Source organism: Tenrec ecaudatus, chromosome 3 (assembly GCF_050624435.1).
Source record: "Tenrec ecaudatus isolate mTenEca1 chromosome 3, mTenEca1.hap1, whole genome shotgun sequence".
Lineage (NCBI taxonomy): Eukaryota > Metazoa > Chordata > Mammalia > Afrosoricida > Tenrecidae > Tenrec > Tenrec ecaudatus.
Genome location: NC_134532.1, coordinates 220,870,228 through 220,886,756, shown reverse-complemented (window position 1 = coordinate 220,886,756; position 16,529 = coordinate 220,870,228). Strand labels below are relative to the sequence as shown.

Genomic DNA, 16,529 nt, shown 5'->3' with positions numbered 1-16,529 from the left:
GTCTCTGTGGCGCTGTGGCTCTGAGGCCAGGAGCTGGGTGAGTCGTCTTTGCGTTTGGTCTGGAGGGGCTCGGCCAGCAGCTGTGCGGGGTGATCTGAAAGCGCACCTCCCATCCAGGCACCCACCTTGCCCGCTTCCTGACACCAGAGCTGCAGGTGCTACACCCCCTCCCCACACCCCACTTAAGACAAGAGGATCCCAAGGCCCTGAAAGCAGTAGCGGGCCCCACCTGCCCGGCCTGGGCTTCTGGGGCTGTGGGGGGCCCTCTGAATGTCTGTGTGGGACTGACTTAGGGCGCAGCTGGGAGGAGAGTCAGCAGGTGCCGCTGTATTTTTAGCAGGGAGCGCAGATTCCAGCCTCAGCCCTACCAGCTCAGGGGGATGGCTTGCCAGAAAAGTCGGAATAGTGCGACTTGGTTCACATTCGTGGTGGATGCGTTTTAAAAGGACAGCGTGCAGAGCCGCCGTGTAATAAGCAGGCGCCCACGCGGTGTGAGCGGGTTGCCATGAGCCGACTTCCAATGATTATTTCAGTATCCAGGGAAACGAGGTTTGCAGCAACCTCGGCCTGGCGCAGAGGAGGATGGAGCAGCCTAGCCTGGTGATGCTGGCTGTGGATTGAGGCGCTCGGGGGAGGACGTGACGGGGTGGGCGTTAGCCCGCGTGATGGGGCACGGGGTGGGGCTTGGGGAAAGGCCATGGCTGCACCTGCATGGCAGAAGGCCTGGGCGTGGAACATGAGGTCTTCCTTCCCCTCTTCCAGCCCTCCCAGCCCCGCACCGGAGCACCCCCACCTCTGACCACCCTCTCTGAGCGTGGTTACCTCTTCCTACCCCAGGGCCTTTGCACCTGAGGTGCCCTCTCCCTGCCTGGGTTGGCCCCCACTTGTCACTGACCTAGAATTGCAAGGCAAGCACATCTGGGCCTTTCTGAGGCTGGGCTTATGGTGCCCCCCAAACTGCTGGTGTCTCTTTGTAGGAAAGGAAACCTAAGCCCAGAAGAAACATTGACAACATACCATGTGGGTCTGTTTATTTTTTTCTGTTTCTTTTGGTCGTCATTCTCCGTTTTATTAATAGCTCTCCAGTTTACATAGGTTAGCCAAGATGCAGTTTACGTGTTTAAACACTGTTGGTTTGCAGTGTGGTGTCGATTCTGCCCATCATTTAGGCACATTGGCTTGTGTTTTGCAGAAAACATTTGACCTCAGGATCCAAATAGGAATGAATTTGGATTTCCCATCCTGCGACCACTGGCTTATGAAAAAGAAACACTGAAGAAGAAAAAAAGGAAAGAAAAAAATGCTTAAACGTTACCATTGTGTGATTCTGGTGACCAGGACATCCCTGACAGAGCGATGAGCCATGATCACGGAATAGCTCTGATCACTGGCAAGGCTTACCGGGAAGACATTTAGCAGAGGGCCACACACTGTCCTTTTCTGAGAGGAGACAGAACTACAAGCGTCTTTGATCTGTGCACTGAAATGTCATTGCCTAGTGTGAGTGGGTCACACAGATGCATGGGCTCACCCCCTCTTGATCATTTATTCTGGATAAGCTTCAACTGTGGTATCTTGGCCCTGCCCTCCTGCTGGGCAGGCAGGCAGCCGGCCTCCATCCTTTCCAGTCTGTCGGTGCCATGACTCCTCCAAATAATGTCCGAGGGATAGCAATCGCCCCAGGGGTGAAAGTTCTCTAAAGGACGTACTCCAACCTTGTTTTTCTACCCATGTAGTTTTTTTCACAAACCAATCAAAATCCATGGCTTTAAAATGAGCCATAAACTGGCCTGAGAAAGCTGCATGAAACTGGAAAGCATCAGTGTCGCTCACTGTGAGCCCGGCCTTTTCTAGGACTTTCGTAGCTGCACATCTTGGGCCAAATAATAGTTGTTTTTTTGGAACTGGAGACACATCACAACACCCCTCAAATCTTCCCTTGTTTACAGCCCAGAAAAGGCGCTTCCTCTGGTCTCATCAGCATTGCAGAGGTGGCATCGGTCAGGACAGATGTCTTCGCTGCTGTCACTGTACCATGGGGCTCGATGCAAGCAGGTTTCAGCTTGGCCATCTGCTCCCGTGAGGAAGGGCAGGCGCCATGATTGTTGGTAGCTGTGTCTTTTCCCGATACTTTGAAGGGGACACTGTCAGGAAGGAGCTCTTCATCCTGTGCTTTCTTGAACAGTCGGTGATAGTGCAGCGCATGGCCATCCTGTTCTGTCTGAGAAACAGCAAAGGCAGCGGCCAGTGGGTCTGCAGAGTGGCCGTGGTTGGTCTCGCTGGTGGAGAACTCAGCCACTGCTGGGGGCTCAGGTGCTAGGAAATACATCTGAATTCAGAGATTAGTGGCCGTTGCTGACCCAGAGCCTTGGCCTTATTGCAATTTGGCATCATTTTCCTTGTATGACAAGTAGGAATGCCAGGCATTAACTCTACTCCTCCAGCCACAACCACATCACACTGGCCAGAAGCAACCAGTTAAGCCAACACCCAAGGTCATGGCTTGATTGGCAGAGAGGCAGACCATGTAAGCAGAGGTCTTGTTGGAGAAGCCAGCTCCCAGGGCGGCCTCTCCTGCAACATTGCTTGTTTCCACTTCCTGAATGACTAAGCCAAAGATCCAATAATCAATCACTTTTTGGGGGACATTGGTCCAATGCAACAAACCCATAAATGCAGCTCCAGCCAAGTCCTGTGGTGTCAGATCTTTCTATGAAGGGTCTGACAGCAAAAAGGGGATGTGAACAGCGTCAACCACACAATGTGGTCTTGGCTAAGGTCTTTGTCTTGGTGTGTCAGGCCAGGTTGACTAGAGAAACATCCAGTGACACTCATGTATGTAAGAGAGAGCTTTCTACCAAGAAGTCATTCTATATCAAGCAAACAACCCAGCCCAGTCCAGATCAAGTTCCTAAGTCTGATACTAGTCCGTAAGTTCTTTTCCAGAGTCACACAGCCACATGCAATGATGCAGAAAGCAGGAAGATCACAGGCCAGTGGGTGCAAGGTCTTGTGGATACAATGGGGTGGCTACATCACAGGCTGGCAGGTCTCAGCGTGACTCTGGCAGCTTTCCCAGTGACTCAGGAAGATGAGTCAGAGAGAGGGGGAGTTTCCCAGGACCCCCCTGATGAGAAGGTCACGCCCACAAAGAGGCACCATCAGGCTTTCACCTGATTGACAGGCTAGATTCCACCCCTACACTTCAAGCTGATAGGAAATTATGTAACTAATACACTTGGTCTGGGTGGTTTGAAACTGGGAGGAGCAGCTCAGTGGTCTCATAGAAAATGTGAGGGCCCATTTTTATGTGTTGGGAAGATTGTTAAAAGTGCAAGTCAAAATGGACATCATTCTGAAACCGGAACTACTGTCCATCCTCTTCAGCTCCCACATGAGGCAAGTTTCTGATGCAGGCTTGTTTGCTTCTGAGCACAAGAGGGTTATGCCACTGCGTTGATCCCAATACGCAGCAACCCAGTATGCACAGGACCAAGCACCGCCTGTCCTGTGCCAGCTTCACAATTGCCCATCTCCTCGAGGGCCTGCCCCTCTTTTGCTGCCCCTCCACTTTACCGAGCAGGAACCTTTCTCCAGGGTCTGGTCTCTCCTGACAGCACAGCCACAGTGCTCTTCTTTATATAAAACAGCTTCTCTGATTATAACAATCATGTTAATTGAATGATATTTTCCTTATCAGCTTTAAATATTATTTTAATATTTACGTATTCATTGGTACTAAAACTCAATCCGCTGGAATACTAATTTCAATTACTTTGGTCAGTTCTGATTATTTTCTAATTAATGTGTCACTTAGTTTTTTGTTTTTTTATCCTTCATCTTGGTAGCTGCTGGACCCCTTTAGTCCTGGGTCTCCTAGTTAGTGCAGGTCCCTGGCTGTGCCTCCTGCTAATTCACCCGTGGCCTTCCTCTTCTGCAGCCACTGCCTTGGGCCCTCAGACACCCCCCCGCTCTTATTAGAAAAAGCTTTCAGACTGAAATAGGATAGAAATGCAGAAAGTTCATAAAATGTGCATGTCACAGCTTAATGAATCATAAAATGAGTGCCCCAAATCAAGACAGGCAGGTGCCCCTCTACCCTAGCCACACTTTCTCCCCACCCCCAGACACACCTCCCCCTACCCTCCACCTTCCACTCCCAACCTCCCCCTCTCCACCCCCCAGACACCCCCTCCACACACCTTGTGCCCCAGCTGCTACAGCCCAGTGCTAACCAGGAGTGAGGACCCAGGGGGACCATGGGCCGCAGGCAAAGCAAGTCCTCAGTAGGGGGTGGGGGAGGGGGAGCTCCTTTCAAAGTAAATTCAAAGCAGACCACACAGGGACACACTCCTGAGGGGCCGAGCCCTGGGGTAGGCTGGTAGGACAGGGACTGTGTGGTCATCACCATCCGGTACCCCTGTTACATTCCTGGACCACAGAAAGTCCACAGTGCACCCAGAACCCCCTCCCTTGTGGTTAAAGTCACTAGAAGAGGCTCCCCAAATAAGCCCCATACTTAGTTATGTGTCCAATGAAAGGTCGCAGCCCAAACCCCATTCCCAGCCCCCCCATGCTGCTTACAGGTTCAGTGGGGTCTGCTGTCCCCACGCTCATGGGTTCCGGGGTGCCTGCCCCAAGCTCGGTTTATTAGTTCTTTCTCCTCTCATCTTGGGGTTCCTTCACTAACCAAAGCACGGTCATGACTGAAACAGGACTCTGCTCAAACCACAACTCCAGTCTTCCACTCAATCCCAGGCTGCAGTAGGCACCCTGAGGCCCTCTCCATAAGAGAGTGGGGGGCTTCTCTGGACACAGACCTCATTTCTCCTCTCATCCTCTGGTTAGCCCTGTTCTGAATTTTATGGACTTTCTTGGGAAGAAAATATTTTAAAGTTTTAAAAGTCCAAAATTTTTCAAATAAAATTTTAATTAAAAAATTTTTTTAAAGAGAGAGAGAGAGTGGCAGGTACCACTTGGTCACAGGTCTGTGATTTTACAAAGAAATGACCAAACAACTAACTTGAAACAATGAAACCCAAATTTAGCCCTTCATTCCTCCATAACGATGATGATAGCACTTTGCATATAGCTCTGCAATAGTTGATCTCACAGGATGATCTGTAGAAAAATACAGCCCGAAAATGCACAGAAGCACATGCTAGCAGCAAAGAAAAGATTCCCGTCTTTCAGGACCAATGACATCACCGTGAAGGAGCATGTTCGTTCTCCACATGACCCGAAAGAGTGGACCTCTAGGAGGTCAGGGTTTCAAAGAGCACAGTGGCTGGGCGATCAGTGAGGGCCTGCTGACCCAAGGAGCCCTGGTAGCTACCAATGGGCTGCGAACCGCAAGGCCAGCTGTTCAAAAAAACAAGGCTGATGATCTGTAAAGAGTTACAGTCTGGGGACCCACAGGAGCCATTCCATTCTGTCCTGCGGGGTCACTGTGGGTCAGTTTGGTTTGGGACCAAGAATGATACATTTCTAGTGCGGAGTGACAGGACTCCTTGCTGCATCGTTAAACATGTCAAAACCTCGTGCTGTAAAACTGCTGTGCACAGTTTATGAGGGTTGGGAATCTGGAAGGGGAGCGATTGGATAGTTCTGGTTCAGGGTCTCCAACAAGGCGACCCGAACAACCAACCCTCATGGTAAGCCCTCATGCCCTGTCCACCTGACACAGGGCATACACTGGTGCAGCATGAGAGGGGCCACCCAGGACCTGAGTACCAGCAGAGGCTCTGGGGGTCCTCTAGTGCCTCTGTGCTCTTCGTAGCTCTCTAAGAGCAGCTGCCCGGATCCTGCCCGACCCTCTCCATCCCAAGACCTGCCCTCACACACTGGCATGTCGGCAGGGACCCGTGTTAGTAACCACTGCTCGCCCAACAGAAGGGCAAGTCGGTGCCCCAGGGGCTGCTCTGAAACTCCCCTGTGGACTCTGTGTGGCTCTCAGTCCGGCCTCTGAGCTGCCCCCCTTTCCCGGAAAGGCGGGCAAGGCACTCACGTTGGAAGCAGCACTCTTCCCTCCCTCTGCAGAATCACTGCAGGACCATCTCTGCCCACTTCAGCCCAACCTGGCTTTGATCCCAGGAAATGCTGCATTTCAGAATTGTGTGGGTCCCCTGTGGGTCTCACCAGGGCGCGCCCCCTGCAAAGAGACCCCTCACACACACAATCCCTTCCAGATGAGCCCTTCTACTGGGCAGCTTCCATTTGATGGACTTAGCATCACAGTGGTCTTTCTGAGACCTTTAAAAAAAATCCTATGATCACACTTCAGTTTCATCTCTGGAGCCAACTCTTCTGAAAGGGCCCTGAGGTTGATCTGTGCCTGTTTGGATGCTTTTGGCTGCAGCATAATTTACTGCTGAAGAGGAAGGAAACCCTTCCACTTCCTGCTGACCTTTCTTCTCGCTCCACCTCTTCCTGTAAGCTTAACTCTTTCCTTCACACTCAAAGCTTTTTTAAATTAAATCATTTTATCGGGGTTGTACAACTCTTATCACAATCCATCCATCCATTGTGTCAAGCACATTTGTACATTTGTTGCCATCATCATTCTCAAAACATTTTTTCTACTTGAGCCCTTGGTATCAGCTCCTCATTTTCCCTCTCCCTCCCCCATCCTCCTTCCCTCCCGAACCCTTGATAATTTATGAATTATTATTTTTCCATGTCTTACATTGTCTGATGTATCCCTTCACCCACGTTTCTGTTGTCTGTCCCCAAGGGAGGGGGTTATATGTAGATCATTGTGATCAGTTCCCCCTTTCCCCCCACCTTCCCCTTTCCCTCCTGGTATCGCTACTCTCATTATTGGTCCTGAGGGGTATATCGGTCCTGTCTTCCCTGTGTTTCCAGCTCTGATCTGTACCAGTGTACATCCTCTGGTCTAGTCGGATTTGTAAGGTACAATTGGGAATTCTGATAGTGGTGGGGGGCAGGGCGAGGAAGCATTAAAGAACTAGAGGAAAGTTGTATGTTTCAAAGTTGCTATACTGTACCCTGACTGACTCGTCTCCTCCCCGAGATCCTTCTGTAAGGGGATGTCCAGTTGCCTACAGATGGGCTTTGGGTCTCCACTCTGCCCTCCTCCTCATTCACAGTGATATGACTATTGTTCTTTGATGCTTGATACCTGATCCCATTGACACCTCGTGATCACACAAGCTGGTGTACTTCTTCCATGTGGGCTTCATTGCTTGTCAGCTAGATGGCTGCTTATTTATCTTCAAGCCTTTAAGATCCCAGATGTTATGTCTTCTGATAGCCGGGCACCATCAGCTTTCTTCACATTTACTATGCGCCCACTTTTTCTTCAGCAATCGTGTCAGGAAGGTGAGCATAATGGAATGCTAGGTTAGTAGAACAAAGTGTTCTTTCATTGAGGGGGTACTTGAGTAGAGGACCAATGTTCATCTGCTACCTTAGTACTAAACCTATAAATATATGCGCATAGATCTATTTCCCCAACCTTATATATAAATATATTTACATATGTAAATGCCTGTATTTAGACTTCTATAAATGCCCTTTGCCTCCTAATTCTTTCCTCTATTTCCTTTTACTTTCCTCTTGTCCCACTATCATGTTCAGCCTTCCTTTGAGTTTTAGTAATTCCTCTCAGTTACATTGCCCTTTATCAAGCCCTACTAGACCTCCTACACCCTCCTTGCCACTGATTTTGGATCACTTGTTGTTCCCTTGTCCTGGGTTTGTTAACACCCTCTTCCTTCCCCCCACCTCTCCCTCTCCCATGCCCCTTGGAATCTTTGGTCCCTGTTGTTTTCTCCTCCAGATTGTTTATCCCGCCCATCTTATCTAGATAGACCTGCAGAGATAATAATATGCACAAAAAACAAGACAGAGAAAAACCTTGAGGAGTGTTTTCTGGTTGAGCCTGATGGGGTGCCACACCCTGGCCCCAAAGTCTATTTTTGGTATTCCCTGGGGATTTCCTTGCTCTGTTCCCCTTGCTGTTCTGTTGCACACCCTTAGTGTTTTACCTAAGTGTGGTGGGGTCAGATCGGGCACAATTGTAGCACTGTGTCTCCAGTGTTGTGCCCCCTAGTGCTATGGGTTAGTGAGGGACATCACATCCACATCTTCCTGTAAATTTAACTCTTTCCTTCACTCCCCACATCTTCCTGTAAATTTAACTTTTTCCTTCACCCCCCACATCTTCTGTAAGTTTAACTCTTTCCTTCTGTCCCACATCTTACTGTAAGCAGCAAAAAGAATCCAGGTGGCTCCTTCAATATTCCTGCTGGAAATTACTGCAGGAAATTGCCTTAACTAGGTCCCCAAACCCAACACTTGGGTTTCAGATTGCTGTACTGTGATGGCTTGCATGCTACTGGAAGCTCTGTCATCAGTATTTCAAATACCAGCAGGGTCACCCAGTAACCAGGTTTCAGTGGGCTTCCACAATAGGGACCATGCCAGAGGGCTTGGCCCTGGAAGCCTTATGCACAGCAGTGGAGCACATCAGGTTGGGTGCTACGGTGGATCCTTAGGTGGGAAGCACCCCAAACCCAGCTGTCGAGGAGCTGCCCCCTCCCAGCAAAGTTGACCATTGTGGTGTGGACGTAGGGAGCCAGTTTTCCAGACCTTCACTCACTGATAGGGCAGGACTCAAAAGGAGAGGACACAGCTACCAAATCCGGGGGTAAGGAGAAGTGGCGTGTGCCAGGTCTGAATCTGGAAAAGCTGGAAGTTGTCAGGAATGCAGTGCAGAGTGCAAAGGTCAGCACCCTAGGCATTAGCGAGCCAAAATGGACTGGAACTGCCCAGGGAACCCGGCAGTCATGGGGTTCACGAGACTGGAAATGACAGAGTTGAGAGGAGTGGCTCACAGTCCTTGGCAAAACAGACATCTCAAGATCTTTCTTGAAGGACCTCGCTGTCTGTAATAGGATAATGTCTACACACCTACAAGGGAGTCCAATGAATATAACTATTATTCAGATTCACACACAGACCCCTAAGGTTAGTGGTGATAGGGATTCTATCAACTTCTTCCATCTGAAATTGATTAAGCAAACATTGCCAACTTTAATCCCAAAGCGGGAAACAAAGAGCCCCTATTGTCTGTTTCCCACTCTTGCATTCAATCACCAGTGCTCATCAATGCCTCTTGATGGCATGTGTGAGCCATCACCAACCACAGTTGTTTGTAGAATTCTCCCACTTCCTCATCACTGGCAAGCATTGAGCCTATCAGGAGCTGCTAAAAGGACAAACCGTTCTGTCTTGAAAGAAGTATGACCAGTGTTCCTGAGAGGCAAGGATGGGAAGAATGTGTCTCAGGTTCTTTGGACATGTTGGTAGGAGAGACCAGTCCCTGGAGGATGGTAGCATGTTTGGTACAGTGGAGGGGCAGCAGACAGGAGGACAGCCCTCCAGGAGATGGGTGGACACAGGGCTGCACCAATGGGCTCAGACACAGAAACTGGTGAGCGCGGCACGGGACTCTACAGTCTTCAGTTCTGTTGGGCACAGGGTTGTGATGGGTTGGAGCTGACGCTACGGTGCCTGACAACAAACAACTTCTTCATCGCAAACACTGCTTTCAACAACTTAAGTGGTGACTGTACACATGGACCTCGTCAGACAAAAGACACAAGAATCAAATAGGCTACACCTTCAAGAAGGACCAGACGCAGGAGGAGTTCAGTGTGAGTCCCCAAAAGGAGACGAGGGCTCGACGGGAACAGACCTTCAAGCTTCCTACCTAAGTCCAGGTTGAAGTTAAAGAAAATTAGAACCAGTCCATAATTTAATTACACTGGAATTTCGAAAACATCTCCGGTGCAGATTTGATGGCTGGCACACTGGTGGCCGAGGATCTGGGGGGCTGTGGGAGGACGTCCGCAAGCTAGTGGTGAGGAGAGAAAAGATCAAGGTGGATGTCGGAGAGGCTCTGAACTCACTTTCAAACACAGAGTAGTTAAAGCAAACAGAAGACAGTGAAGTAAAAGAGCCGAGCAGAAAATGTCAAAGGGCAGCTCAAGAAGGCAAAGCACTGTCATGAACGGTTAGAACCAGGCAGGGAAGAAACCAGGAAGGAAGAAAGCACTCCGCACACCTCGCTCGAGCTGAAGAAATGGCAGGAAAGCATTCTAGCCTCAAGTTGCTCTACTGAAGGATTCTATGGGCAAACGATCGAGTACATCAAAAGAAGATGGAAGGACTGCCAAGAGTTGCTGTGTCAAATAGAAGGGGCCAACAAGCCACCACTCAAGAGGGAGCATGTGACCCAGAGCCAGTGGTGCTCAGGGAAGAAGCCTGAGCTGCACCAAAGGCATTCATGAACAAAAGGCCATGGGAGCGCTTGACTGGAGTTGGGAGGGCTCTGTTTCCGATGCACTGTTGGGCAAGCCTCTGCTCTTTGCTGCAGCAACTCCTTCCCAGGTGGCTGTTTCCAGAGGGCAGCTGGCTCAGTCCAGTGAGGAGGAGGAGGAGGAAGAGGAGATGGGAGGGGGGGGGAGAATGAGGAGGAAGGAGAGAATGAAGAAAAGGAAGAGGAGTTGAAGAACGAGGAGAAGGGGAGGAGGAGGAGGTAGAGGCGGCAAGGAAGGAGAAGGAGCAGAGGGGAGGAGACAGACATGTCCTGATCAGTCACTATCAACAGAGGCAGTCATATTCCATTGTCTTGAAGATTTACGGAGCCAGGGACGCCCGGAGACCACACAGCCAGAGGTGGGCATCATCCAGGCTATCCTGGGGGCTGGCTACCACAGTTATAGGACCAGCAGATGGAGATGGAGAGGAAACTGCCTGGGACGTTTCAACTCACAATAATGTAACAGTTTCAGAGCAGAAACTGTCAGTGAGCCAAGCCCACCTCTCCTCCCCTGGTCACACTCACAAGTCTGCCCAGGAGGGAGCAGGTGATCCTTGTCAGCAGTTTCCAGAAATAGAGACGTTTGGCTTGTGTCCATTTCACTAGTTCTGCTCGGTGGAGACACACTAGAAACCCTAACACCCAGAACCAGACTTACCCTATGACCCCCGGGGTCCCACAGGCCCTGTCCCTCAGGCCATCGGATGTTCCTCTAGCTCACCTGTTCTGACAGGCCCACCTGGCCCTCATCATTCACCGGCCAGGTGGCATATTTTCCCTCTTGGGGTGGGAGGTGGGGCGTCTAGCAGGGAGGGAGCTCTGGGGATTGGACAGCCCTGTGGGGTCAGACAGCCCTGGGGAGATCAGACAGCCAGGGGGTCAGGAAGTCTAGGAGGTCAGGTAGTCTGCCGGGGACCAGCACCCTGGGAGTCAGACAGCCCATGGCCACAGGCCTGGAGGCAGTGCTCAGCAGCACAGGTACCAGGCTTCTGGATGGACGGCATGTCTGTTCTGTCCCCCCGGCCCTCAGCGGCCACTGGCCAGGTCAGTAGCCTGTCCTCCCAGTACCCATGGCAATCATGCTCTCTACGAAGTTACAGTTGGTGATGGTCCCATCTGGCTCCTGAGCCTGGGCACTGATGAGGCTCCAGTCTCTGCCTGCACCCTCCCTGCTCCTCCACTTCCTTCCCCTGTGTGTTGCCAACACCAGGCTTCTGCAGCAGCACCTGATGACACACTGCTGGGTCTGAGAGAGCTCATTCACCCCGCCCCACTTCTGCCAGCCTCCTGCCGAGACCCCTGCCCACATCTCTGTCAGCATCCTGCCCACACCCCTGCCCAGCCTCCTGCCCACACCCCTGTCAGCATCCTGCCCATGCCCCTACACGGCTTCCTGCCCACACTCCTGCCAACCTTCTGCCCACACCCTTGCCCAGCCCTCCTGAGCACTTCCTTCCTCCCTGAGATGTGTACCTTCAGTCCACACCGCTCCCTGAGGGCCAGGCAGGGGTTTCCTACACCAGGCTAGCAGGGGCTCCGGTGTGACCCCTGCAGCTCCGGGCTCCCAGGAGAATTCCCAGAGCCCCTGAGTTCCTCCGTTAGCAGCTGATGGGGTCTTGGTGTTGGGGGAAGGAGCGGGTGTCCTGACCATCCTCTGTCGCCCTGGACCCGCACACCCTCTGCTCTGTGGCCTAGAGCTGGCTGTGATCACACTCCTTTGGGCCTGGCCTCTTGCCCGCACCCAATGCCCCACACCATCACTCCCTGGGTCTGGTAGGGGGTGGTGGGGGGTGCCGAGACTGGTGGGGGGGGATGGTGGGTGCCGAGCCTGAAGGGGTGGGGGGTGCTGAGCCCGGTGGGGGGTGGTAGTGGAGGAACCCTGGGTCTAGTGGTAGGGATGGTGGGGTGCTGAGCCTGGTGGGGGGTGGGGAGTGGAAGAACTGAACCTGATGGTGGGGGCCACGGGTGAGTTAGAACAGCGTCCCCCACTATGGCCCCAAGTGGCTGGCCCCAGATGTCCTCATGTCCCATCAGCAGCCGCTGGGAGACAATGGCTGGACCCCATTGTCTACTGCCCAGGCCTGCCCCCGGCACCTGCACCCTCGCGTGCCCAGGCAGAGCGGCTATTTTGGGGAAAGGGGAGAACTCAGGGCAGACTTGAAAGAGCAGTTGCTTATGATGGAATGGAGGCAAGGGCACCACAGAACAAGGGACTGTGCCCTGTGCCCCATCAGCTGGGCCCGCAACCTTGCAGCTGCTCCCCTAGACCAGTCGCAGTCCTTGCCACGTGCTGCAGCAGGGCCTGCTCAGCGCCCCAAGGAGCGGAGCTATGAAAAGACCTCCTGAGCCACGAGTGCAGTGGCCCACATGCCCAGTGTGCATGTGCGCATACCCTGCTCACACGGGCACACACTCAACACACTCACAGACATTGCCCTCCCAGGTACGAGCACCCACTCGCACACAACATTCACTCACATGTACGTGTGCACTCACAGGTGCACACACTCAACAAACATGCTTGCACACACATGTGGGCATGTGGAAATGTGCACACAAAAGCTCACACCTGCACATCTCCGTGCCTGCATAACCATACAAGCGTGCAACACTCCACATACTTGTGCAGATGCACAGTGCATTCCATGTGAACGCTCAGATGTGACCCACCATGCACGCTTGCCCACACATGCCCGCTCTCACAAGCACCCTGAAACACGAGCAAAGCACTCATTGTGTGCATGCAGGCACCCCTCACACTGTCTTGTGCACACAGGCTGATACACGTGTACATGACACAGACTGTGCAAACCCATGATCCATGCTAGTGGGCATACTCCATTCATACACATGCCCACCAACACCTAGTAGTGGCAGTCCTGCATATGCACACTCTTGCACATGCCTACACACCCATGTTTGGCTGTGCACACTTGCACACACACACCTATGCACACACAAACACATCACTATGTGCACACTCATGTACAGTCACACTTTACATGTACCCATATCTGCACTCAGATTCACACACACCCTGATACACTCCTGCCTGCACACACTCGTGAACATGTGCACACAGAACTTGGCACATCCATGCTCAGATGTGTTCACATACACACCCTGGCAACCATGCTCACAACAGTCGTGCATATGTGGGCATGCTCTGGCATACCTGTGCTGACACACTGATATACATGTGTTCACACACACCCTGCACACGTGTGCACACACCTGCCCAGCTGGAGATGAGACTGGACTGGTCTCCAGGACAGAACAGCTCTCACAGCCAGGACTCCTGGTCTGACTCTCAGACCTCCCAAGGAGGTTATCCATGGAACTCTATGGCACCCCTGTGGGCAAACAGGGGTCTCCTGTCTGCCCCTGGACCCCCAGCCCAGTGACCAGCAGTCGGGGTAGAGAAGGGCAGTGGGTGGGCTTTTACAGTGGGTGGGACAGCCTCATGGGCTATAGAAGGTGACTTGGCCACTTGCACCTTCCCCAGGGCTAACCACCTGCCACCTGTTGTGTGCCCAGGGCAGGCTAATCCCCAGAGAGTACTGGGTGTGGGTCTGGCCTGGGGAGACAGAGTGAGGTAGGAAGTGAGGTGCTTACAGCAGAGGGGAGGTAGGCTTGAGCAGGAAGTCACAGAGTGGCTGCTATGTGTATGTGTGTGTGCGGGGGGCTCTCCACCACCCCACCTGCCTTTGACACCTGTGGCCCTGGATGTCACAGCAGGGTCCGGGGTGTGTGCTACATGCAGTGGGGCAGGAGGGGAGCCAGGTCACACAGACACTGAGCACCAGGGACAGATGGATAGATGGAATGGTGGGGGTGGGCACAGGAGGCTGGTGTACCTGCTGCAGCCCTGACCCACAATGGGGACATGAAGAGAGGAGAGCAGGCTGCACTTTGGGAGAATGCCACGAGACCCAGGCTGACTTTTCACGGACAGGCCTCCCTCTCCCAGGGGTACCTGGCAGGCCCTGCTCTGGCAGGTCCCTCATCCCTACCCCCTGCCCTTTGGACCCAGTTTCTTCCCCCAACTCCAGATGTCATACCCCTTACCCTGCTCAACCTCACCACTGCTACCCACATCCACACAGGGCTGCTGCCTGGGGGAGGGGACTGATCACAGATGCATCCTGTCCTGACACTCACTCCACCACCCTCCCTGTGCAGACAAGCCCACCCTGTCCTGCTCTCTCAGGACATAAAAGGAGCCACACGTTCACACACACAGAGCCTATGCCCACACACAGTCCACACATTCAGAGTCCACACATCCTCACACCCAGAGTCCACACGTTCACACACACAGAGATCACACATCCTCACACACAGAGCCCACGTCCACACATACAGGGATCACACGTCCTCATATACACAGAGCCCATGTCCTCACACACACAGAGCCCACATCCTCACACACACAGCCCACACATCCACACACACAGGGCCCACATCCTCACACACACAGCCCACACATCCTCACACAAAGAGTCCACGTCCACACACTCAGAGTCCAGATGTCCTCACACAGAGCCCATGTCCTACACAGAGCCCACACATCCATACACACAGAGTCCACACATCCACACACACAGAGCCCACACGTCCACACACACAGAGCCCACATCCTCACACACACAGCCCACACATCCTCACACAAAGAGTCCACGTCCACACACTCAGAGTCCAGATGTCCTCACACAGAGCCCATGTCCTCCACAGAGCCCACACATCCATACACACAGAGCCCACATGTCCTCACACACAGAGCCCACACATCCTCACACACACAGCCCACACATCCTCACACAAAGAGTCCACGTCCACACACTCAGAGTCCAGATGTCCTCACACAGAGCCCATGTCCTCCACAGAGCCCACACATCCATACACACAGAGTCCACACATCCACACACACAGAGCCCACATGTCCTCACACACAGAGCCCACACATCCACACACACACAGAGCCAATGTCCTCACACACAGAGCCCACATGTCCTCACACACAGAGCCCACACATCCACACACAGAGCCCACGTCCTCACACACACAGGGCCCACACGTCCTCACACACAGAGCCCACGCAGGATCAACTTCCAGCATATCCGTGTCTGCCAGGGCAGAGAGCCAGGCCAGAGATGCCTAGAAACTTCCAGAAACCTGTGTCCATCTGTCAGGAGGAGCCCCACCTGCACAGGGTGAGGGCCCCTTGAAGCTGGGCAGGGCCTGTGGCCTCTCCTGGATCCGGCGTGTCAGTATAGGACTCGGTCCGCATGCATCTGTGGGGCCTTCACGCACTTCCAGCAGCCAGGACGGGCACTGTCTCTGGGTGCCAGCTGGGAGGCTGGGGTAGATATATAATCGCCTGTCAATTTGAGGATTAAGAGTTAGGGGTGGAGTCTAGCTTGTCAATCAGATCATAGTCAACGAGGCCTTTGTGTGGGCATGGCCTTCTCCTGAGGATTCTGGGAAATCTGGTACTTCTCCCTCCTTGGGGCAGGAGACACTTCTCTCTCTGCCACTCCTTGGGAGACTTTGCAGCTGACAAACCACATGGACCTCCCCTGATGTAACCAGACCTCTGAAGCTGAAGAAGCCGCGTAGAGAACCCTGCCAGCATGGATGCTTACAACGCCACTGGATCCACAAGACTTCCCACCCACTGGCCTGTGATCTTCTATATCCGGCGTCATTGCATGTATTGCGTGAGTCTGAAAAGGACTTTATAGATTGGTATCAGACATATGGGCTAATATCAGACTTATGGACTTGATCTAGACTGGACTGGGCTGTCTTCTCAATGTTCAATTGCTCTTATATATAAATCTCTTTCTTATACACATACGTGTGTCCATGGATTTGTTTCTCTAGTCTACCTGGACTAACACAGAGGCCCTGCCCACAGCTCTGAAAGGACTGTGGGTGCCCAGGCCCCGCAGCTCCTGCTGCAAGCTGGCAGGGTAGGGCACTGCTGTCCCATCGGGGAGAGAGCCCTCCAGAGACCAGGGTGGTGAATGCTGCTGCCAATTCTCCTTCCAACTGGCCATTCCCTGCTTTATCTTTCAAGGTGCTCACAGGCCAGGGCCTCTTCCAGGCACCAGGCTGTTCCTAAAAAGGCCACATCCGACCTTGGACCTTTGCCGAGGTGTCCTGGCATGCTTCAGGG

At 52.7% G+C, this 16,529-nt stretch overlaps 1 pseudogene; it reads right to left on the bottom strand.

Moving 5' to 3' along the window:
• Positions 1 to 1,545: 1,545 nt before the first annotated feature.
• Positions 1,546 to 11,352, bottom strand: LOC142442542 (trifunctional enzyme subunit beta, mitochondrial pseudogene; annotated as a pseudogene).
• Positions 11,353 to 16,529: the final 5,177 nt, after the last annotated feature.